Source organism: Vidua macroura, chromosome 6 (assembly GCF_024509145.1).
Source record: "Vidua macroura isolate BioBank_ID:100142 chromosome 6, ASM2450914v1, whole genome shotgun sequence".
NCBI lineage: Eukaryota > Metazoa > Chordata > Aves > Passeriformes > Viduidae > Vidua > Vidua macroura.
Genome location: NC_071576.1, coordinates 35,042,195 through 35,069,761, shown reverse-complemented (window position 1 = coordinate 35,069,761; position 27,567 = coordinate 35,042,195). Strand labels below are relative to the sequence as shown.

Below are 27,567 nucleotides of genomic sequence, written 5' to 3'. Positions count from 1 at the left end.
TCTAAAACACTCTCTGGATTTCACAGTCTTTGTTCCTCTCATCTGAGAGCTTGCCCTCTGTGTCCCAGCCTAGCATCTCATCCTTCCTTTCTGTTCCTCAGCCCCTGGTATTTAATCACAGCTGCTTCCTGGCTGTGCTTGGCGCTGGATGCCAGCACAGGCGGTACTGTCGGTACTGCACAGACTGTCCCTGCACTCCCGCTCTGGAGAGCCTGAGCGCAGGGAGGCTGCCGCTGCAGCGGGAAGCAGCACGGGAACGCAGCTCGGCCACTGGGCAAAGCTCAGGGGCCTCAGCAGACCCTGCCAAGTCTCATCAGTGTTAGAAACTGGGAGTGAGGCAAAACAAAGGTCCTTCACCAAACTTAGTAAACCTAAAATGAGTGTGTAAAATCTGTCCAAGCTAAAAGTCTTTGATGGCAAAAGCTTGAATTGGGAATGACTCTTTCACAGTACAACAGCCCCTTTGTAATTTCCAGGTGATGGGACTGCTAGTGCTATTCATCTCAACTGCAGAGTAAGCTAAATAAAATACTGGGTATTTTTCCTGCACTGCAAATCCCAAAGCTAACTGATGAGTCAAGATACTGAGACTAACACTTCCAGAATGGTAGTTAAGACAAACCATCAGCCTGTGCAGACTTGACTTGCAACACAAAGCTGCAAACCTCAGAAAATTAAAGCAACTCTGACAAGCAACTCTGCTTTGGCTCAGCAGGGAACATAGCTGTAGGCAGCCAATGCAAAATATGCTACTTCCATTCATGAGGCAGTGTCACTTAGAAAAGTATAAATTTTAGGTAGTAAAACATCTCAACCAAATCCCAACACAATAGCTTCAAAAATTAACTGTAGGACAGTTTTTCCAAATGCATCAGAACCAGTACTGCAACACCAGCTACCATGAAATATTTTATTATCTGAACTAAGAAAAACATCTAAGAGATGCTTCCTGTCTTTAACAAGGCAATACAAGTGCACGTGCTGTGCCCTGCAGTTCACACTTCATGCACCTATCCTCTCCCACTATTCCCGGGTGAAAGACCCTGAAGCAATCATCAAATCAGCAGATGGGGAAAGTCTGGACCACCCCTTCCAAAAGGGCATCAGTTTAAAATAATTCCATGAATTAAGAGGTAGGCCAAGCTCAAGATTTTTTTTTTTCCCATTTGCAACTTCTATTGTGTAAGGTGCCTATTGTATCCTCCACTGGCTTTCGGTTTTGGTTTTTAATTTTAAATCTGCTTGGGACTTTCAAGGAAACAGAACAACTACAACTACAATTTCAGTAGCACACTTAATTATTTCAACAGCTGTTCATAAGTGAGATTAATTCCATTAACAATGGGGAAAAAATAAATAGCAAAAGAAAAACCAACCTTCACTGAAAAATGCAACTTTTTCCTAAGATCAGAAACAGAATTCTGTTGATTTAGGTCTAGCAATTTTTATTTTTAGCAAATATCCTTACACTTCCTTTCCACTTAAAACAGGCAAATTAATGTAAAACTCTGATGCAGAATTACATTGTCAGTCCTCCAGCCATTTGGAATTATTTTCTATTTGCACTTAAAATGCCTTCCCAGACGTGATAGATTAAACAGAAGCTCATGTGTCAAGCAGAAGTTATCACAAAACCTACATGGAAAAAAACCACTAAACCAGATTGAATTTGCATCTGTTTGTCTCCCATTCCTCTTTAATGCCTTGAATTTACCAGTATAGTCTATTTCATAGAACTAAATAAAGGAAGAGATAGAGTACCATACTTTGGAGCTGGGATTTTAAGGGTTCTCTTAGAGCTGTGTAATTGGCAGCACCAGCAAAGGATTCTCAGTGCTGGTTCACTGTAATTCACTAAGAAATTCGTCAAACAGCAACCGTTCAGAAGAAGAGTGAGAGATTTCTGCCTCACCTCTGGTCTCCATGGCTTCTGCTCTCAGCATATGTAGCTGCGTTATGGTTATTTGAACATTTTCAAGCACCATCCTTCACTAAGTGGTTCCAGCCAGGAACAAGGGGAGCCCTTATCAGCAAGGCAGTCCCAAGGCCTATGTTACAGGGTACATTTAGAAGATACCTAGCAACACTCTTTGTTCCTGAAACTACAGCAAGTCTGCTCAAATGACAGATACAGTACAACAAAAATAGTCATAAGAGCCATTTGTTTGTACGGCGCTTTATATCTTTGCAAGCCAAGAACCTCCTCTGTGCTCTTTTATACTGTTCTGACTAAGGCAAGAAGACCTTTAAGTCAGTCCTAGTCTTGCCCAAATAGGAACTGCAGAAAAACACCACACACACAAGTAGGTGGTTAGCAATACCAGAGAGAATTAGCTATTCCCTTCAAGTCTTCCTGAGTGAAATACTGGTCCAGAAGAGCTCTGCAAGGTGTCTCTGGGGGCAGTGGGCTACAAATCACACTCCCAATACAACAAAGGACAAGCATTATCTCTTTAATTCTGAGAAATACCAACACTGCTCTCCAGTTCATTAAGAATGAGGTGCTTAATGGCAGCTTTTCAATAGCATGCTGGCTTGGACAGCCCACACATTGATTCTGGATCTTACCCAGGCTGTCAAAGCCTGCAGAGATAAATAAAATTGTGGTGGCAATACCATTGCCAGCCAATTGTAGAATCTGATCTAGAAAATAAGGGACCCCAATACTCTAAAGCTCCGCAAGGAAGAGGCCAGAAAGTTAACAAGTAACACTCAAAATAAATGCTCCTAAAAAAATCCCAAACTGATGTTTGAATTAGAAAAATCAATGCATAGTTTAAGCCAGCTACTTAATGTGCACTTCATCTACTTAATGCGCACTAGGATATATAAAAGACCTAGTCTAAATGATTTCTAAGGTATTACTGATTTGCTTTGAGGACCAGTAAAAGATAGGGATCCTCGAGCAATAGAAAATAGGGTATATGTCTCATAACAATAGTAGGGAAGTGGGAAATTACTTAAGTAGCAAGACAAACAATGTAATTCTGATGCTTAGAAAGATTTGGATACATGGCTGGGGAAAAAGAAGAGGGATTTCAGTTAGGGGAGAAAGACAACTGATAGTCAGGAAGCCTCAAAACAATACAATGTTCTTGCTTGGGTAAATGTCTTACTTAAGCAGCAGGTGCAGCTTATGTAAGTTTAACTACTGTTCAACATAACAGAGAGACTATAAATCCAAAATAATTAGTGTAGATAAGGGTAACTACTGGAAAATTCACTTTCAGAAAACCAATGGCTGAGTATAAAAAAATAAACCAAAACAGAAAGGATTTTGGGTTGGTGAGGCTACAACTTGACCTGCAGCAGATTTTGTTTAGTTTATTAATTTTGATGACCAAACACAGGCCCCCTTGAAGAATCTGCAAATGACACTAAACTAGGAAAGTGGTGGAGAGGGGGAAAGGGGGCAGAAGTTGCAAGGAATATGAAGGAGATGATTCTGATTCCAAGTCAGCTTAAGAAATCAGGGATTCTAAAACACACTTGATAACATCCACGCAAGTGAGAGCAAAACCAATACCATAACTCTGAAAAAAAGTTTGTTAAATTAAAAACCTATACATATGCAGAAGCAGTCATATTAAGAGTAATAAAGCAGAAAAGAGAAACTGTACAGGATCACAGACTAAAGAGTCATAAACCTGATATTCATCTTGAAAGCCAAATACAATTTGAGAAGGTGATAATACTACAGAGCACATGAGGTTAAGCTGTTTCAAGTCTAGTCAACACCATTGTCCTAGCACTGAAATACCACATACATCATTCTTGTGTATTCTAAGGAACAAATCCTGAAGATCTAGTTCCAAGACTATTAAAAAGAGATTGATAAATGGAAGAAAAAAATTCCTCCTCTTCTTAATATAGTTATTTGACTTTCCAAGGGGTGTCTTATCTACAGTAAATTTTTAAAAAATGCAGTCTTGAGGTATGAATTCATTTCTGTGGCTTATTTTAGACGACAGTGCACATGAAAAGATTCCCCCTCCCCTTCACCTTCCCCCCACAAATAGAAAAATTCCTTCCAATTTCAGTTTCCTCTTTTCTTGGTCTTCTTGTAAAATTAACATAGAATTTTTAAAATAGAATTTATTTGATACTCAACAGTACTACTGATATTTGTACTAATTCTATTTGGCAATTCACACTTCACAATTCATTTTTAATGCAGTTAAAATTTAAAACAAGGTTCAATGTGAGGATTTTTTCTTTAGACAGTAGTTACATTCTGACTCCAGCTGGTATCATACCTTGTGTTTACACAATTAATGTAAAACAATTTAGACTTCACCAACAGTTGTATATACACACACTTATTTTGGCTTTGTCACATGTGTATTTTAGCTTTGGTTTTATTTTTCAGCTGTCCGGTGAACGAACAGTAAAATTCTAACTCATACTTGACCAAAACCCAGTACGTATTTATGTCAGACAGACTTTGAGCAATTATTAGCTGAAGTGTCAACAGCCCATACCAAAATATGACACCATCTTTCAGACTTTTCAAAAATTCAGACTTCCAGAAACTCTTGTTTAGATTTTAGATGACCACCATGCCAGTGCCTTCAGCAACATTCTTTTCTGCCAGAAATTTAAGAATAGTACATTATATGCATTAGTTTCTATGAATCCATGTATTGAAACTGAGTGGCAAACACACACACACACAGCAGCCAGAAATCCACAAACAGGCAAGTATTCCCCTTTTCCTTTAAAAATACATATGCATATTTACTAGTTCAGAGATCTAAAAGCCAGAATAACATAAAAAAAGCTGTATGAAAACCCAAGACTCCTTACATATCATGTGAAAATATTTGCTGAAGGACAGAAAAAGACTTTGATTACACCTCCAGGGCTATTCCAAATCATCTGTGAAACCAGACCACGAGGCCTGGGTCCAACAGTCACGCATGATAAGGAATGCAAAACTTCACCTACAGAAAGAGTACCTGCAGTACTGCAACAGGAAAGAAGGTAACCACTGGCCTATGTAAAAAAAAAAAAGTGCTATTTCTCTGATACTATGGGCAAAATGCAGTGTTTTCAGATGCACAAGCTCCCATTTTCAGAAACAGAACTCAAAACATTCCAATTATTTATCTGGATGCATGGCAGAATTTGTAAAGCTTTAAAAGGAAACCTTACATTTGCATTTAGAGAGAAAACAAAGAATCTGGCAAACAAATTAAAGAAAAACATAAAACACCACAATAAAAGTAAAACAAGTTAGCTCCACTGATTATCATATCCACCTGAACAGGGCAGCACCATTACAACAAAAGAGAGATAAATGCTATTGAAAATAGGGAATAGCAATGATTTTACCATTGCCTTACAGAAGGCTGACCTCTCTCCTAACATTGTATTTTCCATCAGGAAACAATTCCCAAAACTATTTGTGTCTGACATTTTATTATTGTTTGGGAACTTGTGAGACAGAACGAACAGTGGTGAGCTCTTAACTATAGCAACACTCATCCTACCATCCAACAAGTCTTCACAACCACCAACTCCCAGGTATGATAAAGAAATCTGTGAAGCCCCTATGCCTCCAAAAGGCAAAGAAGTACTTCAAGTAGACAGCCCAGTGATTAAAAGAGACAGTAGTATTATTAATCTGTGGCAAATCAGCAAATTTAAAGGTCACGGTTCTTAGTCTAGCACTTCTATTTTTAGACAACAGGATTTCTACATATCAAGTATATCTTTAAGAATTCTCTCTCTTAACCACAAAACACATAGAAAACAGAAAAACATTGTATTAGAGAATAAACAGCTGTCCAAACATCTACTGAAGTCCAGAAAATAAATCCTACATCATTGTGAGGGTTTTCAATCTTGAAAACATTAGCCAGTGGCCTCAGATCACCACAAATAACACACCCTAGAACTTAGGCTTGCTTTTTGGTTTGGGGATGGGGGTAGGGGATAGCCAAGCTTCTTTTTGGAAGTATTTTATTAAAGATAATTTTACATTAGACACTTTATGGCAAAAAAAAATTAGTTTGTTACTGGATTTCTAAGTGTGCACCTATCCAAATACAAGAAAGCACCATCTGGTCTATATGAAAAGTACAAAATATTGGCCTATGTGTTACTTTTTATATTGATTGTACTGTTACAATAAAGGCAAATGATTCTGAGGTTACTCCTGCTCTTACCTGATCTTGCCAGATCTATCATTATCCTGTATACTGTTATCAATATAAACCATGCATTAGAACATATACTGCAAAACACCTCAGACTAATAAAAGGGACTTAAGAAAATAATTACTAAATCTAGTTGCTGATTAAAAAATACATTAAACATTAGAGATATAAAGGAGCTTTTCAGCTGCTCAAACCAGGCAAATGATTTCTCCAAATGACCACTGTCCAGTATAATATGAAACACATTATTTTAAGCAAGAGAAAATGTAATGTCTCTATGCCCTCTATGCTTTAATATATTTTAAATTTTGGTCTTATGAAACTCAAAGTAAAACCTATGCATTCATGTATGCTCCTCTACCACAAAGTACAAACACATTTTGACATAGCTGTTTCTGATTTTTTGTACTACTTACTACTAAAAGCATTTCAATATAGTTCCGTAATTCCTCGTCAGTAGTAGTTACTGTACAAACACAATTTTTCAAGCACTAAATGAAAATGGCAGGCCTGGTGCATTTGTACTACACTAAACTAATACTGTAAGCCACAAAGTTAACTGTAAAAAAGCAATCAAATACAGATTAAATAAGAAAAATATGAAAACTGTTTATTTCAGCTGAATTGTCTAGTCATAAAAGCATTAAAGAAGGATATTTTTGAATTCATTTCAGTCATGATCAGGATGATCCTGAGCTGCACCAACAATCTAAATGCCAAGCAAGATGCATTGTTTCAACATCTCACCAGTCAATTTAGAACAAAAGCACAACCCCTGCACAGGTATTAACAGACTAAAATTATTTTATAGGTAAATTGTGTTTCAGCTGAGATGACAAAACATGCAGCAGTCTCTATAAGGCTCACAGCTCACAGGAGTACCAAACCCAAACCTCAGCCTCAAGGATTGGTTTTATTTGAAAAAGGAAAAGTGTCAGTTCTTGACAGCTTACCGAAAGACATGAAAACTTCAATTTCTCTCATAATAGAATTCTGGACAAAAAAAAAAATCTGTCAGGAAAAATACAACAACAGTAACAGTAGTCCTCTGGTCGCAAAAGAGCAAGCAGCTCCTGTAGCACCTTCCTATTTTGTATAATGGCCATGTTTGTTGACCCCTTCCATACCAAAATTTCAAGGTATGTACCAATACACTCTTGCAATTTCCTGCAAGCACAGTAAAGCTCTCTAAAGGGTCTCTAAAGGTTTTCTACATTGATTTGCTTCAGAATCTACTCATTCAAGGGAAAGGCTAAATCTGTGTTTTCATTTAATAGGCAAAATTAGAAAACCGCTTAAATCCTGATTATATAAAAACATTAGAAGAAGGTCAGCCACAATCCTCTTTGCTCTGCAAATGAACAATTCCGGAAGTGTCCTCAGAGCACCGAGACCATTTAGTTTATTCTCTGGGGGCCACTCTGGACTCAAGATATGTAACTGTACAACCATCCTAGAAAAAATGAAGAGTCATATTTGTGGGTGAACATGAAGTAACAGTTGAAATAGGTAACAAAAATGCAGTAGGCACAGCTCTGGACATGTCAGTAGAGGTATTACTGATCCGGAGTAGGCTTAGGAAAGTTGAAGCCCTAATCATGACTACAGTAGCCCAAACTCTGGCAGGTTTTACATGTGGCAATGCCTTACAGCTCAGAAGCACCCATGGTTAGGTGACTGTACCAAACAGACAAACAAATATGGAAAAAAAACCATTAAAATACTACCTGGTATTTCTCAATTCATTATAGAATTCTTTATATTGATGACTATGAAGATATTGGTATCCATCAAATTATACTCCAACACTCACAACCAAAAAAAAAAACCCAACAACACAAACAAAAGAACATTGGTTCTCTATCACATCACCACGTAAGACTTCTGCCATGAGTACCACATGCAATTCTGCTCTTCCCAATTAAAAAAAGCTCTTGCAGAATTAGGAAGTATAAGAGAAAGGCAACAAAGAGCAAAAGGTACTGGATTTCCTGATTCAGAAAGTCCTGAGATAGAAGACATTAAGTCTACAGCTAGAAATCCATCCTATCTTCCTCCATTTACATCTGTTGCTGTGCTCTGCCAGATGCAACACACTTGTGGAGAGGGAACTTTGACCAGAGTAAGCTAACTGCACTTCTGGATGAAGGACAACAGTTAAATTTCAATGTATGAGAAAATGCATCCAACTTGTCCAAATATTTAACCAGCTCTTTGGAATACCTTTGTAGTGTCTCTGAAGATGGTCAGGAGCCTCAACATTACTTTCTATATCCAAGCCATTTTAATAAAAGCAAAGCTAAAACCCCAGATTAACCTTTAGTAACATAAAAATGACAACTGCTTTGCAGAATAATCCAAGAAAGAGCAGCTGGCTCACAACTTAACTCCACAGTAAAAATATTAAATAGCCACTGCATTTACCTGCTTTTCTCTCTCAAGTTTTCAGTCTAACTAAATGTACCTCTGCTTCCCTTTTATAGTCAAGAACAGATACAAGGAGCAACCATCTCCAAGGTACACACATCTGTCCCCTTATACTCCCGCACAGCTAAGCATGTAAATGTTTAAAAAAATACTAAAAGCTTCTGATTCTAACTTAATCCCAGCCAGGAAAGTCCTCAGGCTTTAGCAGTTCAATTTTGCAGTTAATCTTTCTTCCACACAACCTCCTCTCAATAGCAACTTATTTCAGAGAAGAGAGGCTAAAGAAGTTTTCCCTTGTCAAAGGAGGAAACAGTGCTCTGGTTCTCAACTTCAACCCTTCTTCTCAGCAAACTTCTGCAAAGAGCTCTAACCTAAGCGTCAGAAGGGACAAAAAGAGGAATAAAAAGTGAAAGATATGCTGAAGAAAAGAAATGCTGAAAAGCAGTAGAGAAAATAAAGGAAAAAAGAGCACAGTAAGAAAATAGAGCAAGAAATAACACAAAGAAAAAGATTTTATTAAACAATGATTATTCAGTGCTTCCTCATAACCTGAAAAATTATACCTATACTACCACACAGACAAACACGCTTACTGCACCTCTGGTCTGCAGGCTTTATGAACACATTACCAAGAACACAGCAACAAGAGGAAACAAGAACCACTGTGGCTGCTTCCCTAAGGTATCGCTATCACACAAAGAAATCAAGGTCTTTTAAGAGTAATGCTACACCAATAATGACAAGGCTAACTTTAAACAAATACCATAACAAGGGAGAAAAAAAAAAAAAAAAAAAACAACGGATGTTGTCCCCTCCAGCATTTCTTGTGTCACAGCTACCCAACCAGAAGCATCCGAACACTTGCAAGTGTGCACAAAAAAAGTAAACAGCTTGGTCCAACAACCAGATGAAGAAGCAGCTTTCCTGCCTTTCTTTTGTGTGCAGGTGGAATGAAGAAACTAAAGGCTGGCCAGGCCAGCATGCTCTTGGTGCAGCCTTGACCACCTGACACATCCCAACACTGAGCCTCACAAACTATGTTTTTAATTTTATGTTCAGAGAACATGAAGGAGAGGACCATTCCCACACCATCTCTGAAGGTTTGCATGCACACACACACACAAAATGCCAGCATTGGTGCAGCCTTGACCACCTGACACATCCCAACACTGAGCCTCACAAACTATGGGACACTGATGGCGTTAAAGGAGAGGACCATTCCCACACCATCTCTGAAGGTTTGCATGCACACACACACACACACAAAATGCCAACAGCAATAAACCCAAAAAAATCCACCATGCCACATCCCAATTTAATTCTATCCAGGCAATTCCTCAACTTTAAAAGTCTTTGCCACCCTAGACTTGCCAGTTTAGAGAAATGTCTCTTCTTGAATGTTTTCTAATATACATATATAGATGCAGAAATGTAACTTGATGAGATTTAATGACAAACCTTGCTTCTTCTCCTTTCATTTTCTATTGCAGATGAGCAGGCATCAGAGAGACTGCAGCTCAAACACATAAAGCTTCTGTAAATATGCTATGCATAAAGCCAAAGCTGATTTTTCAACTACTCTGATGAATTAGAAAATTGAAAGCTTCCTTTGTTTAAAAAAAAAAATTCTATAAGCTGTAAAAGACTCAGTGAAATGATGTATTAGTGGTATTAAAGGTCAATGTAATAAATAACATAGCTTTGAGGTACTAAAGAGCTATGTACTAGTACTAAGTCTGTACACAAGGAATTGACAGAATGAACTAGTGACTGATGGCAAGTTCATCTACATATACAGGGCTAAAGACTATAAAGACTATAAGCTACAAGGCTATAAGACTAAAGAGATCAACAGGCTATAAAATCCACACACAAGATTATTAGGATGCACTACTTATTAATTGCATTACTATTACTGCTACAAAGACAACTGAAGCTCCCTTCTTTCAAGGAGTCACATGGAAAAGACAAAGGGTAATGGGCACAAGTCACTCCTGGGAGATTCCAATTGGACATGAGGGAAATTTTTCACACTGAGAACCATCAGCCGTTGGAATCATCTCCCTAGAGAAGTAGTGGATTTCCCAACATCAAACACTTTTAAGATTTGGAAGAACAGAGTGCTGGGTCATTGTGTCCACAGAGTTGTGCTTTTGCCAGGAAAGATTGGCCTAGATAATCCTTGAAGTCCCTTTCAACCAGGTATTCTATGCTAAAACTATACATTTCCATTATATGTGTACAGACATGCATGCTATGTTTTATACATAAAAAAACATGACTAATGCCTGATGCTGATGGGATCTGTAAAGCTAGCATCACACTGTCTACTAGGCACTGATCTTTATCTTTCATCAAATGGAGCAGAGTTAAGTTGTGGGTTTGCATTATGCATAAGCAGTGAATACAATTAGGCTGAAAAGCAAGCCGATCTTCTCTGATCTCAAGCGGAAAGTGTGAATTCTGATCTTCACAGGTGACAGCTCTGAGCATCACTCCAATTTACTAGTCAGCTTCCTTGAATCTGTGTACCCAACAGAAAACTTGAAACACGTAGCTGTGGCTAATCTTAAAGCACTAATATTTAAACAAGAGAATAACAATTAAGAGTGGAAAGCAGTTATTTTATTTTGTCTGGCACAGAGAAATTCTGTTTTACAGCTCAAGAAGGGTACTGAAAAATTGGAGGAAAAAAATTAAAATGCATATTAAGAAAGGAGAGACCAAGAGAAGGAAGGAATTTGATCAAGGAGAGTTATAAAAGGACTACCAGTGAATGGACATCTTTTGCTTTTAGGTAGATGAAATAATTTAAGAATTGTTCATCTCTGTATTGCCAGAAACATTGTCTTTGAAGCTTTCTACAGAAATGCTGTATTTCAAGTTGATGCATCTCTTCTGAAGCATGAATTTAGGAAATCACATGGTCAGTTCAATTGTAGTAGTAGAAGTTCCATGTGTTCTCAAAAGATTTTATAAAGGAATAAAGTATTTTGCTCTCTACAGGTAAAAAAAAGCAGGGAAATAAAAACAGTAGTCCAAATTTTGCTGCTCTATTGTCTCTTCTGCCAGGGGTTTGCTAGTTTTTGCTTGTTGCTTCTTTGGTTGTAGGGGTTTAGTTTTTTGGGGGAGGAAGAGGGACTATTTATTTTTGTTGGTTTCTTTTATTTTGGTTTTTTCTTTGCTGGGTTTTGGTGTTTTATTCAGTACATAAACTTACTGGGGGGTTTCTTATGCTTTCACATCTGTGGAATTCACAAATTTCACATCTGTTCAATGTCTCAGATTTATTTAATTGCTGATTCTCATTACTCACCTGAAATAATGAAAATATTGAACTGTAAAATTGTACTGCTATTCAAGTTTAAGAAGCACGGCACAATGTACTTTAGCAATGTGCAAGCTGAACAATGCATAAAAATCAAAACACGACAATTGCTCATTCTTCACCAGCCAGTCCCATGAAATGTTAATATAGCAGAATCAGCTGCTCTCCTGTTTAATAAACAGAAAACATCTTGTTTATTAATCAGCATACATCTGTAATCATATAAAGTACTAAGTACATACTTACTAGTTCTAAGTTACACTACTACCACCTTAAGGGGAGAGCTAGGAAAAATTCACAGAATAATGTATGTATTTAATCTACCAACAGCTCTCCACATTTATATGTGCTACAGAACTCAATTTTACAAAACCCTCAATTTCCAGGGCACAGGATTGCAGTGAAGCACCCAGACTTCTAGTCAGCCTCAAACAGGCTATTCTAAAATCTGTGCTATTAAATCCTTGCAATCATTTTTAATCCAGGCTAGGTAGATTAATGCTAACTTGGGTGTACCTAACCATTCTGAAATCAGGAAGTTTGCAGACTCATTCTTGGCCTGCCTATTCAGCAAGTGCCTGTAACAGAAGAGAGTATGGATCATTACAATCCATACTATTAAATAATCATTTTGGACTAAGAAAAAACATGTCAAAGCATAAAATCCTCACCAACTTAGAGACAGACAAAAATTAATGGGATCCAGGCTTTCCTCTCTTCATTCACTCATTTACACTTGCCTTCTGAATATCCAACTCTTTCAGTCTCATACACAATGAAATGAAGGTGAAATTTTTATTAGGAACACCTATTCCCTATTAAAATGGACATATTTAGCTATTAAGAATATTATCCTGTTTTGCTGAAGGATCTTACTGCAATTCACCAGTTCTCAAATACATTAACTGATCTGTCAACTATCACATACCAACTTCTACTAATTCACCACACTGTTTTTAAACAGAAAAGAACATAAAAATAGGATAAGCACTTTCTGCTTCTTTTCCATTTAAAGATAATACTGTAGATATCATTGCAATACCACAGTACAAATACATTGCACAAGGCAATCAATAACTTGGGAACATACATGCATCCAATACATCCATTTCTTTTAACTCACAGGTGCATGTGTGCACAGGTACATGCATTTGAAATATATACGTGCACTCCTCAAGGAACACCCTCCCTTCTTTACAAAGAGGCCAACACTGTAAGCACTAATTGCATGGGTTCTTCCTAACTTTCTTCAGACTCCTCAGGGAAGCAACTTGAACTACAAACCTACACAGTCCTAATAACAGAAATCCTTTGCATAATCACCAACTAAACCTTGGGGAAATCTCTGGGGAAAAAATTAAAACCTGCAAAATGTAAGGAAGGAACACAATTCTGTATAACTGTCCTCCTAGCCATTCAGAGAAACAGTACCCAAACAGCTCCTGCCTTCATTTGCAGGGAACACAGCACTATGTACTCTTAAACACATTCCTGTGAAAAAGCAAGAATCACTGAGGCAAAGCCTTTTCCACCTCAACCCCACCCAACAAGGCTTTTTTACTGGTGAACAAATGAAGCCACAGGACTTCAACCTGTCAACAGGAAAAGAACAGTACAGATAAAACCGACAATATATAACTTAAGGTCAACATCAGCCACTTGCATACAGCGGCCATCTCTTCCTCTTCCCTCCCCACAGTCCTCTTTTTCATTTCAAGTTCAGGTCAAATAAGCAGTCTGAGGCTAAGTTTCATGAAGAATTTTAGAAGTTTTAGTCTGCCAGTATCTACAGAAGAATGTGGAGAATTAACAAAACTAAGTTTATGCTGCTGAATGTTTTGCACCTAAATATTCTTAAAAATCAAATTAAGATTCTCTGTTTGAAATAAACAAATATCAGCTTTATTGGAGTGTGATACTATTCCTAAAAAAAGCTGCTTGTTGATATAGTTATGTTCAACTCCCAATTGTAAAACATGCTCAAGAATTTCAGTAAACAAGACTGGGTTTATAGGACCATGAGCCTACGCATTCATAAACAACCAGTAACCAGAACTGTTACTGAGGAAATAAAGTGGGTTTTAAGTATAACTTTGTATTACTAAATTTATTACAGGCTGGAATTTAAAAATTATTAAAATTCCACTGAGAAAAATTTCCACTTTGAACAAAAAATTGCGTATGTATAATAAAAAGGAATTGACCAGCTTTGATGTTTCAGTGGTGTAACATGGTAACACCACTGGCAAAATGAAGTTTAATTACCTCATCATTCTTCACAGAAAGTATGTGACAAGAGCCCTAGACTGTGGAATCCAAACATAGGAGGAAAAACTACTCATTTACTTTCCACCAGTAAGTTAAACTACTAAGACTGCTCTTCATAACTCAAGACAGCCCTTTTTCACTGTCCATGCCCCACTATAGTGTTCACTAGTATCATGATTCTAAATAGCCTCTTAGAACCACAAACTTTATAAAACAAGGAAACAAACATTTGTATGTTGTGAAAGACATGGACACTATTTTCTCCTCTGTGGTAAATTTTAGAGCTATATATAAAAAAAAAACCCCAATTATGATTGTGTGCAAAAATCAACACTAAAGGTGATGCCAAATGAAAAGGTAAAATTACTCAAGGAAAAAGACAAAATAATTAAAACAGCCTTTTCCAAGGGCTCTGCTAGATCTGTGTATAAATATATTTGTTTCCAGTATATACGTCCTCAGAAGGAAAGCTTTTATCACTACCAGAAGTCAAACCTCAGAAGATAAATCTCTGCCAACACGATGAAGCTTATGCCGACAATGTTTCAGAAGGAAAGTTTTAAACTGACACTTTTGATACAACAACATCCTTCAAGGCATCTGCAACAACTACAGGGCAGATTCTCTCACATAAGAAACCTATTTGTTTTGACATCCAACAGGCTGATGAACCAATGTTACAAGGGAGGGTTTTTCCTTTGACAGCAATGTTTTTTACACTGTTACTTCCAGTCTGGACTTCCTTTGCATATCCTATACCTACAGGTTTCACTATGTGTTAACAAACACATGATTAAAACGTGTTCAGTGGAGGGGGTTATGTTTTTACTGCCTTGTTGCAAATCTGTTTCAACTAATCTTAACTGAGATCTCCAATTTTGTTCTCCCTACAGTCCATAGCCAATTCCGGTCACCTCCCTCCAGGCAACACTACTGCTTGCACAACCTGTTGAGTTAATTCAGGAAGCTGATCCATCGAAAACAAATCCAACCCCACCCATCTTTACAAAGCCAACACCACTGTTCCTCATCTCTCATCCTTCCACACCCCAAACCCACACACTGCAATTTTCCAACCTTCTTCATATACCATTTTGAACCAGGTCATTACACACCTGTCAAGGACTTGCATCTGGTACAAGGCAGAAGGCAAGGCTGCATGGGCAAAACTGCAGCGTCTCGCACTTGTTGCATCCATTTTACCTTTTAATTAATTACATTACTCTGTGAAATGACAGATCATGTAGTAAAAGCCAGTCCTTTTCAAGGATCAGGCACATCCAGAAGAATCATCCTTTTCTTCCTTACATGAGTTTAGTTTCACAAGTGGGTTAAAAGAAACCACCTACAAGAACTGCTGTGTTTCAGAAAATGTGACAAAAGCAGGCATTCTGTCACAGCCTGAACACAGTTTGCTTTTGCAAACCCTTCTACACATAGCTAGTGGGGGGAGGGGGGGGGTGGGCAGGAGGGAATAACCAGCTCGTTCCCTTGCATGTCCTTCCTGGAAAAACACTGATGTATAGAGGAAGCATTCAGCAACAGCCTGGGATACAGTCTGGCACTCTGTGGCAGCCAGCCTACCAGGGTAAACCATCCTGCTGGAGACCACCCCTTACACACTGCATGAAACATTACACATATCAGCAAACAACACCCAATTTGTGACAACTAGCATTACTCCAAAAGGTCAGAAGGTACAGAAAGCAGAATATGCACTCTTACCTATCCAAATTCCTGAGAAAGCAGACACATGCAGCTTCAGCAAAAACTCCCAGGGGACGTCACAATCTACTTCTGATGACTCATACCACAGTGAAACCTAGAAGCAAAAAGGTCATGGGCATGAACAAAATTTGAATAGGAAGCAATCAAATTAAATACTTTTCAAAAGGTAAAGGATGTTCTGAAAATTGTGCTTGTGAGAAGCCAGAAGCAACAATGAAGGCTTACAAAACTGAATCTATTGATTTTTTGCACATAACTTACACATACATCTGAGAACGCCTGTATGATAATTTTCTCACTATAACAATCCCAACCCTTCTTTTATCATCCCTCCTCTGAATCGTTATTTTCTTCCAGAACACATTCTGCCAGGCATTTAGAGATTCAACACACATTTGGCAACGCCTGAAAGAAAGGGGACATTTAGCAGTGATGTGGCCCACTTTTTTTCCCCTCACTGCTCAACATAAAGTCTGTAACACATGCCAAAAACAAGGGAGAGCAGGAGTTTTTATCTAAGCCACCAGCTGCAGTACCCTAAGAAGTCTCCAAGTGAAGAAGGAAATTTAAAGGTTTCAAAGCTGGTCCTTCCTATTTACCAGGTCCTGTATTATAATCTGTATTTTTTTTCAGAATTACTCTTAACATCTGACCTCTGTCTATTGCTACAAAAGGCTTGCATCTCTAGATGATATGAGTCCTCTAAAATTAGACCAGGCAAACAGATGTAACCATGGAGATTTCTGCTGCAGTCCCGAGAACTCTGCAGAGGCACAAGCTGGAGACAGAGCACATACTGCCAAGGAATTTTTGTCCTACTCTCCTCCCACCAAGCTCACGTGTTAGAGGAGATGTACAGTGAATCATATCAAAGAGAGATTAAAATCCAGCTCTAAGTAAGGAGTCTAAAGAAAAACACCTAGATTCCTCTCCAGCCTGGTTTTCCCCAATCTAGTTCACTGCACACCCAATCTAGTTCACATGAGCACCTGTGCTGACATGAGGCAGAAAAGGTACCAGACAGGATAAGCAGAGAAGGATGGTTCCTTTCAGCTGCAATGGCAGCACAAACTGTACATAAACCAGGGTACAAGGGCTATGTGTAATAATTGTTGCTGAAATTTGATAGGTTAATAAGCAAATTTTAAGTCACCCATTGCTACTCTCCCAAAAGTACTCCTTTACGGAGTTGAATAAACTTGGAATTACCTATTTGCAAGAACACTAGCATCAACAAAATTTCTTTGAGAAATAGCAAATAGTGTTATCAACAGAACTCAAGAAACTAATTATTGGTATCTTTTTTTAGCAATTAAGAATACAGCTGAGGGGTTTTTTTATTGCAAGTTAAATTTAGGCTTATTTACAAAATATTGTGCGAAATTAAGACCTTGGTGAAATGAGAAGCATCAGCAAAAGAGCTGCAGAACACAAAAAATAATAATGCAGTGCAGCAAAAGCAGTTTATAAAAGGCAGAGAGAACTAGAATCATGTTTAAAATAAGGCAACACTCCTAGAAGAACTGCCTCTTAACTTTCATATTGTCAATAAACTGAGTTTGTCTTTTTCATTAGAATCCCATTCTAATTCTAGAATAGAAAAGTTCAATTATAACTTAGCCTAATGAAGTAAGTGTAAGATTTTAAGTGTATTTGTCATTGCAACTGACATTTTGGCAAATCATTTGGGTAGAATGTAAAAAGATAATTTCCACAGGTAGTGGGTGGCCTTCTGGTCAAGAGAACCATTTCCATTTTTTTTTAGGGTGAAATTCTTTTCCAATTCAAGCATTAATAAGATGCATCACAATTCTGACCCAGAACTCTCCATTTCCTTTGGTGTTAAATTATAGACCTGCTGTGTAAAGATGATTTTTTTTTTTTTTTTTTTTGATAAAAGATTGCCTGTGAAGCTCAATTGTGATTGGGAAGGCCGCCTACACAGCAGAGAGAGTGAGAAAACACACACTTGTAAAGCTGAAAAAACATCACTGTAGGCGTAGATAAGGAGGGAGGGAAGAAAGAACTTGGTTCTACTGAAGAAGGCTATTTTCTGACATCACCCTTGAACGAACCAAAACGTGTTAATTGAAGACAATTCAAGGGTTGTTTGCTGTGTTCCAGCTATCAATATGCAGTACTACAAGCAAGAGGAGGAATCCTTGCAGATTCATCCCTCTGATCTCAGAATCTGAGGGATTCCACCTACCCAAGGAATGCTTCACTTCCCCCACAACCTGCAAAAGCTGTTCTCATAAAACAGCAAGTCACCTGCAGAACAGCAGTTCAAAGCTTTAAAAGTCTTATATAATTAATAACATTAGAAGTATTGAAATTGTAGACAAAGCTTGTTAAAAACATAAGGAGAGAGAATGCTGTCTGAGAACACCAAGAATAACTAGCATTTAATCTCAGCAGAATCTAACAGTATTTGAAACTGCTGAAAAAATAACCACAAGAATTTCAGATATCTTTCTCATACAGGCTTACAAAAAATATTTTCCTCCCTACCCTACATAGCCTGCAGTCCCTCTTACTCCTAAGAGAAGTAAGCAGGCCTTTCAGGATGTCCTATTAATGAACTCAGATTTTCAAAACAAAGAAGGAACAAGCATCAGTGGAAAATATCCTTCTTGGTTTACCTTTGGAAGACATCACCTATGAGCATTATAAATCCTTAATAAAGAAGCATCTATGACGTGTTCTCATGCCATCATAAACATATGAAAATATTTTTATTAGCTCTGTCTTTCTCTTCAGAATAAAAACAAAAGGCTTTTGACATATGTGCTTTGGCTGATTATTACCACAATTACTACCAGGGGAATGAAGACAGCCAGGACAAGTTTCACCAGTGAACTTCAATAAACATAAGATGATTCACTGCAGGGAAAAGATGCTGCTTCTCCCATGGCGTTGGCCCTACAACCTATTTTGCAACCAGTCGCAAGGAGACAGGACTTCAGCACCTAATTCCCCTGAGTGTTTGGGTTGGTAACTTCAAAGCCCTGTGCCTAGCAGATGACTGAATTCCTGCACCCACAGAACACTACCACAGCAGAGAACAGCCCACAGAGCAGTACTCCTGAGAAGCCAGCTGCAACCAAAGCTTTTGCAGGGTCCTAAGTTTCATCTCCAGCCAAACATGCTGATCCTGAAGATGCTGAATGACAGAAACTGGTAGGTAACATTACTACAATGTAAACTCAACTCTTCTACAACTTTTCAACTAAATGATTGTTAAGGGCTAATGCCTACTACGCATACACATCAGAAACACAGGCAGGACAGGATTTTGAAAAGCACCAAGCCCGACTTGCCCTAAACTATATAGCAAGCAAAAGCAGCACACTCAGCAGAGTCACAACTAAGTTCATAAAATTACTTATAAAATGCTCCTGAGGTTCAGTGAAGCACAAATTCTTCTGGGTCAGAAAGACAGATACGGATGAAGTATCAATGGGAGCTATAAAATTCACCAGCAGGAGAGCCTCCTAAAAAAGAATAATCTGAACCAATGAATATGAAATGACAAAAAAAAAAATAGGGTGATGTAGAAACAAGTACAAAAAATAATGGTCTAAAAATGTGCTAAGAATTGAAATCCCTTATTCTAGAAAAGGTGGAGTTGTTTATAAAAGAAGGTATATAGATCACTACTAGCCTTTGAAATCATAGCCATCTTGACTTTCACCTTGGTGAACAGTGAAGTACTATCTCCGACATTAGTAAAACCTCTCTCAATACTAATCAACATGAAATTCCAACAAACCAAAAATACATTAAAATATTACACAACAAATGAATCACACATAGAACGTACATCCTAAGAAAGCATATCCCTTCATGCTTAGCTTGTCAAGTTAAAGAAGACTTGCTTCAAGAGTCATGGCCAAAATAATCGGATCTCTTGTATTCTCCATAGATTTTGCTTTTAGGTAAAAAATGAAGGTAAGCCTGCATGATAATTTCTCACTTCTTAGTGAGAACAGAGCAGCTCAAGGTAGTTTGGAAGGCTGTCTTTTACCTTCAGGCTTTAAGACCTCCAGTCAGACTAAAGCTATTAGGAAAGAAAAAAAGCTAGAAGACCATAGAGGGCTGTCAGATGATACTCTGCTGCTGCTGACATCAAAATTCAGAGAGAACATTTACTTTTTGCTTTTCAGACACTAAGACATTCAGGAGTTTCTCAGGGATATGCTACTGACAAGGAAGTAGGCTGAACTAGTGAAACCTTTTAACTTTCCCATACTCTTGCAAAATAGCTCAGGTTGGGGGAGCATCTGGGTTTTCCCATTTTATGTGTTTTTTGTCTCAAGGGTAGACTAGAAGTCTGATGCAGATTTACAGCCTGATACAAAGTTAAATACCTTTGACACCATAATTATACAGTATCAATCAAAATTAGTACCATTGCATTTAATTCATTAACTACTCTGCTGCCATGTCAACAGGAGTCAATTACTGGAATTCTTAATGTTTTTCTCAAAAGCGGTAGTGAAAATTTCATTTAAATTAATTTAATAGGAAAAGGCTTCTTCTGATGTTCACAACATCGTTCTCCTGAATTAAGTCGTAACTCTTCCTTGATTATTCACAACCATCATGGCTTAGAGACTTCCATGCTGAGAGCAGTTTTTCTACAGTGTGACTGTAAAAGCATACCAGTGGCTTAATGTTTACCTTTACTAACCGTACATTCTACAAGTAAAATACCAACACAAAGAGGATGCTACCAAATTGAAAGAGCTCCTTGTCTATGAACTAATGCTTTTGTCCAGATTTGGACTAACTGAAGTGAAACAGAGTTTACAGAGCACAAACCTGAAAATGTGAACTTTGGAGTTATTCCTGATAACAGTAAGCACTTTAGTGCAAGGAATGCAAATACGACAGTTTGCAATGAAGAAAAACAACAAATACAGAGAGTCCACTTCCCCCGCCACTTACATTAGGTCATGACCCATCCTTCATACTAATATTACCTCTTTAAAAATTAGGCTTTCTCTTCATAGAAGTAATTATTTTACTCTTCAATCTAGCTGTCACAGCTAAGCTACAAAAGAAGGATTTTACAGTGTAGAATAAGTTACTGCTGCCAAAGACAGAACTAATAATCTGTCTACGGCAGAAAATACTGGAGAAACATTTAGAAAGGGCAAATTCAGCACAGAATTTGCACATCCACAAACACACTGCTTTTCCATTCTGCTTTCCCAGCCCTTCCCCCAGGTAATTTTAAGCCACCTGTCTGCTGTTAAAAGAAAGACTGAGCTGGTGTCTCAACTGACTTTGGAATTTTAAAGCTGTCTGTCATTAAAAACAGAAGAAGCACCATAGAGAATATGCTGCTGTTATGATGCTTTCACAGGCTGATAAGTGTTCAAAGTGCTTAGCAGATAAGGTACATATCATTAAATAAAACGTAAAGAAGGAGAAATCAAGGCAAGAGGACAATGAGTTGCCAGGGTCATCCAGCAGCCAAGTATTCATCCAAAATACTGGCCTTCCAACTTCCAGTACCCATGGAAAAGGTGAATGACTTCTCTTTACAGGAAGGCTTTTCAGCAACACTTCAATAAACTGGTAATACACAAAATTTGAACAAAAACATTAGCTATACAAATTAGGTGTCCAAAACAAGAAGGCAAAGAGGTACCTAACAGTGTACAAAGTAAAAGCCATGAAGTGCTATCACTGAACATGTGTCACCAAACAAGGCGTGAAATCACATTTGCCCCATCTTTCATAACATACTGGAATATTGCAGAAGCTCCATTACTTGACCCTTTACCACAAAGGGCATTTAAGCCAGGAGTATCCAAATATAGATTCTGGTTAGTGCTGTAAGCATCACTTATCTAAGTCTCCAGCCTCCTTCACAGCACACCAGCAACATCCACCTGCTACAGAAGGAAGTTTCCCAATAAAAAGTTGTATAGATGCTTTCTGCCTGTAAAATTCACTAAAAGAGGTATTAACTACATACTATAGTTTCAGAATATCCAAGGTAATATGAAAAATTACACTGTTAAGGAGAATTTGTCTTCAAAAGCTTTGCCACTGTGTCAAACTGAAAATCTTAGTAATCTCCAAGTTTGACACTCCATAAATCGTATCTTCTATCCCTAACTGAAAATTCAACTATAATAACAAGACACGATTCTTTAGCTAGAAAGCTTTTTGCATATGTAAACAAACTTCTGCTCTGCTATGTTACAAGCCTCCATTCAAGGGGGAAAAAAATTTCATCTACAGGGCATTTGAGATAAAGCAGAACTCATTATTTCCATCCTACTGAAAAAGTCAAAAGTAAGATATTCTAGATATTCTCTCCTGCATTTCACAGAAACTGAACATCTGTTATTTTACAAGACACAAGCATCTTACATCTTCATTCCCATTTGATTCACTTGGCAGACTCAGTCATTTCCATTAGAGTTGAGGTTTCTCTGCCCATTCAAGGACCTTCATGCTTTTTGCCAGATTAAGATAACATTTAAAAGGATTCTTTGTTTCACCAGCAAACTTCCAAACTGTTTTGTATTCTTTTCAGTAGACAGCTCATTTATCCACTTTTCAAGATATAAAATATTTCATAGTTGTCCTCTTGGTCACACAACGCTTCAGGAAACAAGAAAAAGTATTTTTCTGTCTGCTTAGACAGTATCAATATTATTACAGCTTGCATTAAAAAAGTTTTGTAAAGAATTTATTGAAAACAGGCAGTCTAGCAATTTGATCGCATGTCTAGAGCTCTGCATAATTCAAGCAAGCAATTTTACTTGTCTGCTTTGCAATTTTCCTATTAATGAAAATAATATTTACCTCACAGGGGGTCAGAACGATTAATTTCCATGAAGAGCTTGAATCTAAAGCAGAGGATAATTTGATAGATCTCCAAGGAAAAAGGGTAAAGGAAAAACAAATTAGATTTTATACTCCATTTCAAATGAGAAAATATTTGAATTGCAGCAGAACGAGCTACAGAATATTAGTAAAATTGCACATTAAAAAAAAGAAAACTCAGTGCTAATATAATTCTTCTTGAACTACATGCCCAGCCTTGAACAGCAGCAGCCTCTTCAATGCCAGATTTTTATCTGAACAGACAAGTTTTAGAATCTGCCTTGATTCTTGTCCATTTCAAAGTTGCTGCCATTTCATTAATAAAAGGAAATGTTACATTCTAAGAACTTTGTGCTCATTTATCTGTGGGAAGAAAGAGAATTGCAGAACACTCTGAACATAATACTTTTAATAAACCCAAACCAAAAGCGAAATACAAGAAATACCTTGTGAATCCAGAGACTTATTACAGCTAACTATTATGGATCCATGAAAGTTCATTCCCAGCTTCAAATGTTCAACTCAAGGCCAGGAAAGGTACCCAGTTGGTGTCAGTGGACTACACTGACTCTGACACTAGATCCATAACCTTTAAAAGTACCATGGTCTGAAGCCAAATGAATAATTATGAGATGCAACACTGAACTCAAGTTAGGGGATGGAGATATAAGGAAGACAGGGGTCTTCTGCTGGAAGGGGACTAAAATAGCACATTTGTTTATCTACAAATGCTGCAGTCAAAACCTATTGTAACTAATACCCTTGGAGAGAAACATACACTGCTGAACAATTCATGATTTTATCATAAGAGGAATACTAGACCCTTGTTTCTAATGAAACTGCAATTCTAATGAAACAAACTAAGAAAATTATTCATATGAGAAATTAAGATTATGAAGGAACAGAACAGTAAGGCTATACATTCTTAATGAAGTACATGAAACGCTTCTACTTGACCACAACCTGAGATTCTACACTTCAGTAATTGTTCATTCATGCTGGAGAAAAACATAACCTGGAAGTACAAGAGCAGAATAGTGACTAAATATAATGACAACACACGTTTGACTTAATTAAATGACAATGTAAGTTTTTTTTTTTATTTAGATGTAGAAACAGAGTTTATTTTTACTTTACAAAAAGATACTCTTTAAGGAAAGGTTCTCCAGTGTTATAAACTGCAGACCTCCAGCACCAGGCTAGTGTAATTGACCAAAAATTACAGAAGCTGCAGAAGCTACTGTTAGATGCTAACCTAAAACTAAAAAGGGTGTGTGGAGAACACAACACTGGCAATAAGGGAGACTGTGTTTTTTTTCCAAGCCACAGAACCACAGAGGAGGTGCAAACACCTCCACCAGCAGCTGCACACCTCCAGAAGAGTCATGTTGTTTTCAGCAGCTCAGCTGAGCCACAGAAGAACCCGACTCACCCAGCCAGAAGCACCCACTATCCACATCCAGTTCTTTATTCAATACACTCTGTGTCTCAGAGATTTCCATTAGAGAGAAAACTCTAATCTTACACCAAGCTAAGAATTCCAAATGTAAAAGGAGAATTTGTAAGAAAAGCATAAAACCTGTATCTACTGCAAATGAACATTTCTTTTTCAGTAATTTCACAATCCAAATAGCATCTTCTGCTTTAGTCCATTTGAATCATAATCCAGCACAGTCAAGAATCCACAGGAACATATCAATTCTTCATCTGCTTCCCTATATCCTTTTGTGCAGAACATAAACACTTTTCTAAATAAAGGCTTTAAGAATGCTGTCTGAATGGTTCATCCAAACAAGCATGCCAGCAAAGGTATATTCCACCAGCTGAATGTGAAAATAAATAGTGGCTATAAATCTTGAGAGAAAATATTAACACATTTTCCCTTAATTTTTCATAGAATTATTTGTCCATTCATATCCAACAACTGAAAAGTTGCACAACTCAGTGAGCTACAGTAAGAGGAGAGTTAGATATCAATGCTATTAGGTGGAAGTTGTGGACTCCACATGACATTCCTCCAAATATGTAGATACAGGAATGTCTCCAGCAAAAGAAGTTATTCTCTTACATCAAATAAGATATCTGAAGTCAAGTAATCATTCTGAAATACTGTCCACATCATTCTTATCTAAAAAAGCTTTCCTGCATGCCTGAAGTAATATCCAACAATCTTAATTTTTTTCCATTGCAAGAGAACACAGAGACAAAGCTTCACACTGTTTTACAAATAGGAAAATGTAGAAAAGACCATCTCAGATGCACTGTGGCCATTTAAATTACCTAACAGCATTTTTTTTTCCCTACACATTTGCAGACCCACTATGAAAATCCATAGGGTTATATGATGCCATTGACAGTGTCTACAAGAAGCCTATGGCAGGTCTTAAATTATTTTTATCCAGTCTTAACAATATGACAGCATCATTACTACAAATGCACGATGATTGGTTTCTGATGGGCCTAAGAAAAGCTCAGGAAAGAAAACATTAGTAATGCATTACATGGAATTGAAACAATTTAGAGCAAGAACTTGGGGCACAAGCACAATTTTAACAAATCCTACTTATAAAAAAACCCAGACATACCATAAGTGTCAGCCAATTTCAGAAACATCCTATTAAGGCCATACAGAGCCAGTCAAACACATTATGAAGCACGTACATGCTTCTGGCTGGGGAGAGGCAGAGCTCTCTTGGCCTGTCTCTGGGAGTGTTGGCTTTCAGCAGAATTGATCCCTCGACTCAGCCCACCCTGCAGCTGCACACATCTGTAAGCAGAGGAGGTAGGAAGGAGCAGATGCTGCAGGAGGACAAAAGCATCATGTGCCCTTCAAGGGGCTACATGGGCTTGTGCCAGGCTGGTGTAGCTGCCCCTGACACCCAGAACTTCCCAGGCAAAAAGTTCTCTGTTTTGCTAGGAAAATACAGATTCCATCCCATACTGCTAAAAGAGCAATTGCCAAGAGAGGGCTGAGCTCCAAGACAAACTAATGAAAAATCTCATCCTATTGGCTTTACTAGTTACCTCAGGCTACTGTTCATCAGTTTGAGGAAAAAAAAACCACCTGAACTTCACCTGAAATACCAATTTTATCAGGTACAAGCATAATTAAAATCTTTACATACACCCCAAAATTAGGCTTGCATGCACTTTTGACTCTTATTCCAAGAGATTCAGCAGAAACTTTTGAAAAAAATACAGCAGGTGACTGATGTAAAGGGAATTGAAGACACACTTCTGCAGCCCTAATGTCCCACAGATCGGAGACAAGCGAAGCCCAGACTGGAGCATTCTGTTAATGGACCTCCTTCCATTCATATGTATTGCAGATTCCTAGAGTATCCTGAGTTGGAAGGGACATAAAAGGATCGCTGGCCCTGCACAGGACACCCCAAGAGTCACACCATGTGCCTAGAAGCATCGTCCAAATGCCTCTTCAACTCTGTCAGGATGGGGCTGTGACCACTTCCCTACTCCAGTTGAGCCTGTTCCAGTGCTCAACCACCCTCTGGGTAAAGAACCTTTTCCTAATATTCAACTTAAATCTCTCCTAACACAGCTTCATGCCATTCCCTTAGATCCTGCTACTGAATATCAGAGAGAGGACCTCAGTACTCTCCTGAGAAGTCACAGACAGCAATGAGGTCTCCCCTCAGTCTTCTCCAGGTCTAACAAGCCAACTGACTCCAGCTGCTTCTTAGATGGCTTTCCTTCTACACCTTTCATTTTGTAGCCCTCCACTCCCTTATAGCCTTGTATCTTTTTTATATTGTGGTGCCCAAAACGGCACACACCACTGGAAGTGAGGCCACCGCAGGGCAGACAGAGAGGGACAATCCCCTCCCTTGCTTGGCTGTGCTTGATTCCCCCAGGACAGAATTGGCCGTGCAGGCTGCCAGGGCACTGCTGACTCATATCCAAACTTGCCAACAACCAAGACCCCCAGGTCCCTTTCCACAGTGCTGCTCTCCAGCCTCTCATTACCCAGTCTGTCTGTACATCCAGGGTTGCCCCATCCTGGATACAGAATCCAGCACTTGTCTTTGTTAAAATTTCATCCATTTGGTGACTGCACAGGTCTGTAATTTGTCCTGGTGTCTCTGTGGGACCTCTCTGTCTTCAAGGAATCAACAGGATCATCAGCCAGCTTACTCAGTATGCCTTTGAGTCCTATATCCAAGTCATTTTTTAAGATGTTGAAGAGAACGAGGCCTAAAATGGAGCCCTACAGAACCCCACTAGTGACCAGTCACCAATTTGATGTAACCCCATTTCCTATAACCCTTCTCTTTTTATAGACACCCACCAAACTGCCCAGCTTCAACTCCAGTTAAGCTTTGGCCACATGATTTTCTCCCCACAGTGGCAAGCAGCTCCTCTATTCCTTCCATGACAGCAGACTCTGCTTCCTCTGGACATGCACTTTCTTTTTCTGCCTGAGCTCTAACAGAAGATCCTCGCTCAGCCAAGCCAGCCTTCTGCATTGTCTGCTCGATTTTTCCAACATTTAAAAAAAAAAACTGAACTAATTTTTAAGAAAGATCAGAAATTATAATCTAGCAATTACATAAAGGAACAATTTCCAGCTCAGTTTCAAATACTTGGAGAACACAGCATTACTGACATGTTAAATCAAAAGATGTTTGGGCTCCAAAATAAAGAGATACACCATCCCATATCTCACTTCAGTGTCTGGGTACAGAATAATTAGCAGTTCCAGTTTGGACTTAGTAAACAGAAATGTTATACTTGAGAAGGAAATGTTTGCAAAACTAAAGATATGTATTTTTATGCTGTTTCAGAGGG

At 38.2% G+C, this 27,567-nt stretch overlaps 1 protein-coding gene across 4 annotated transcripts in view; it reads right to left on the bottom strand.

Annotated features, from left to right (window-relative positions):
* SIPA1L1 (signal induced proliferation associated 1 like 1) overlaps positions 1–27,567 on the bottom strand; it is a 197,449-nt gene that overhangs the window by 117,223 nt on the left and 52,659 nt on the right. For 2 of the 4 annotated variants that reach the window (XM_053979928.1, XM_053979931.1), the window contains exons 2-3: positions 15,910–16,006; positions 11,905–12,083 (exon numbers count right to left, since the gene is read on the bottom strand). The gene's annotated coding sequence lies outside the window, so the exon portion shown is untranslated. Of the gene's footprint in view, positions 1–11,904; positions 12,084–15,909; positions 16,007–27,567 lie in introns of those variants that run through there. The other 2 variants (XM_053979929.1, XM_053979930.1) reach the window with 2 other exon arrangements.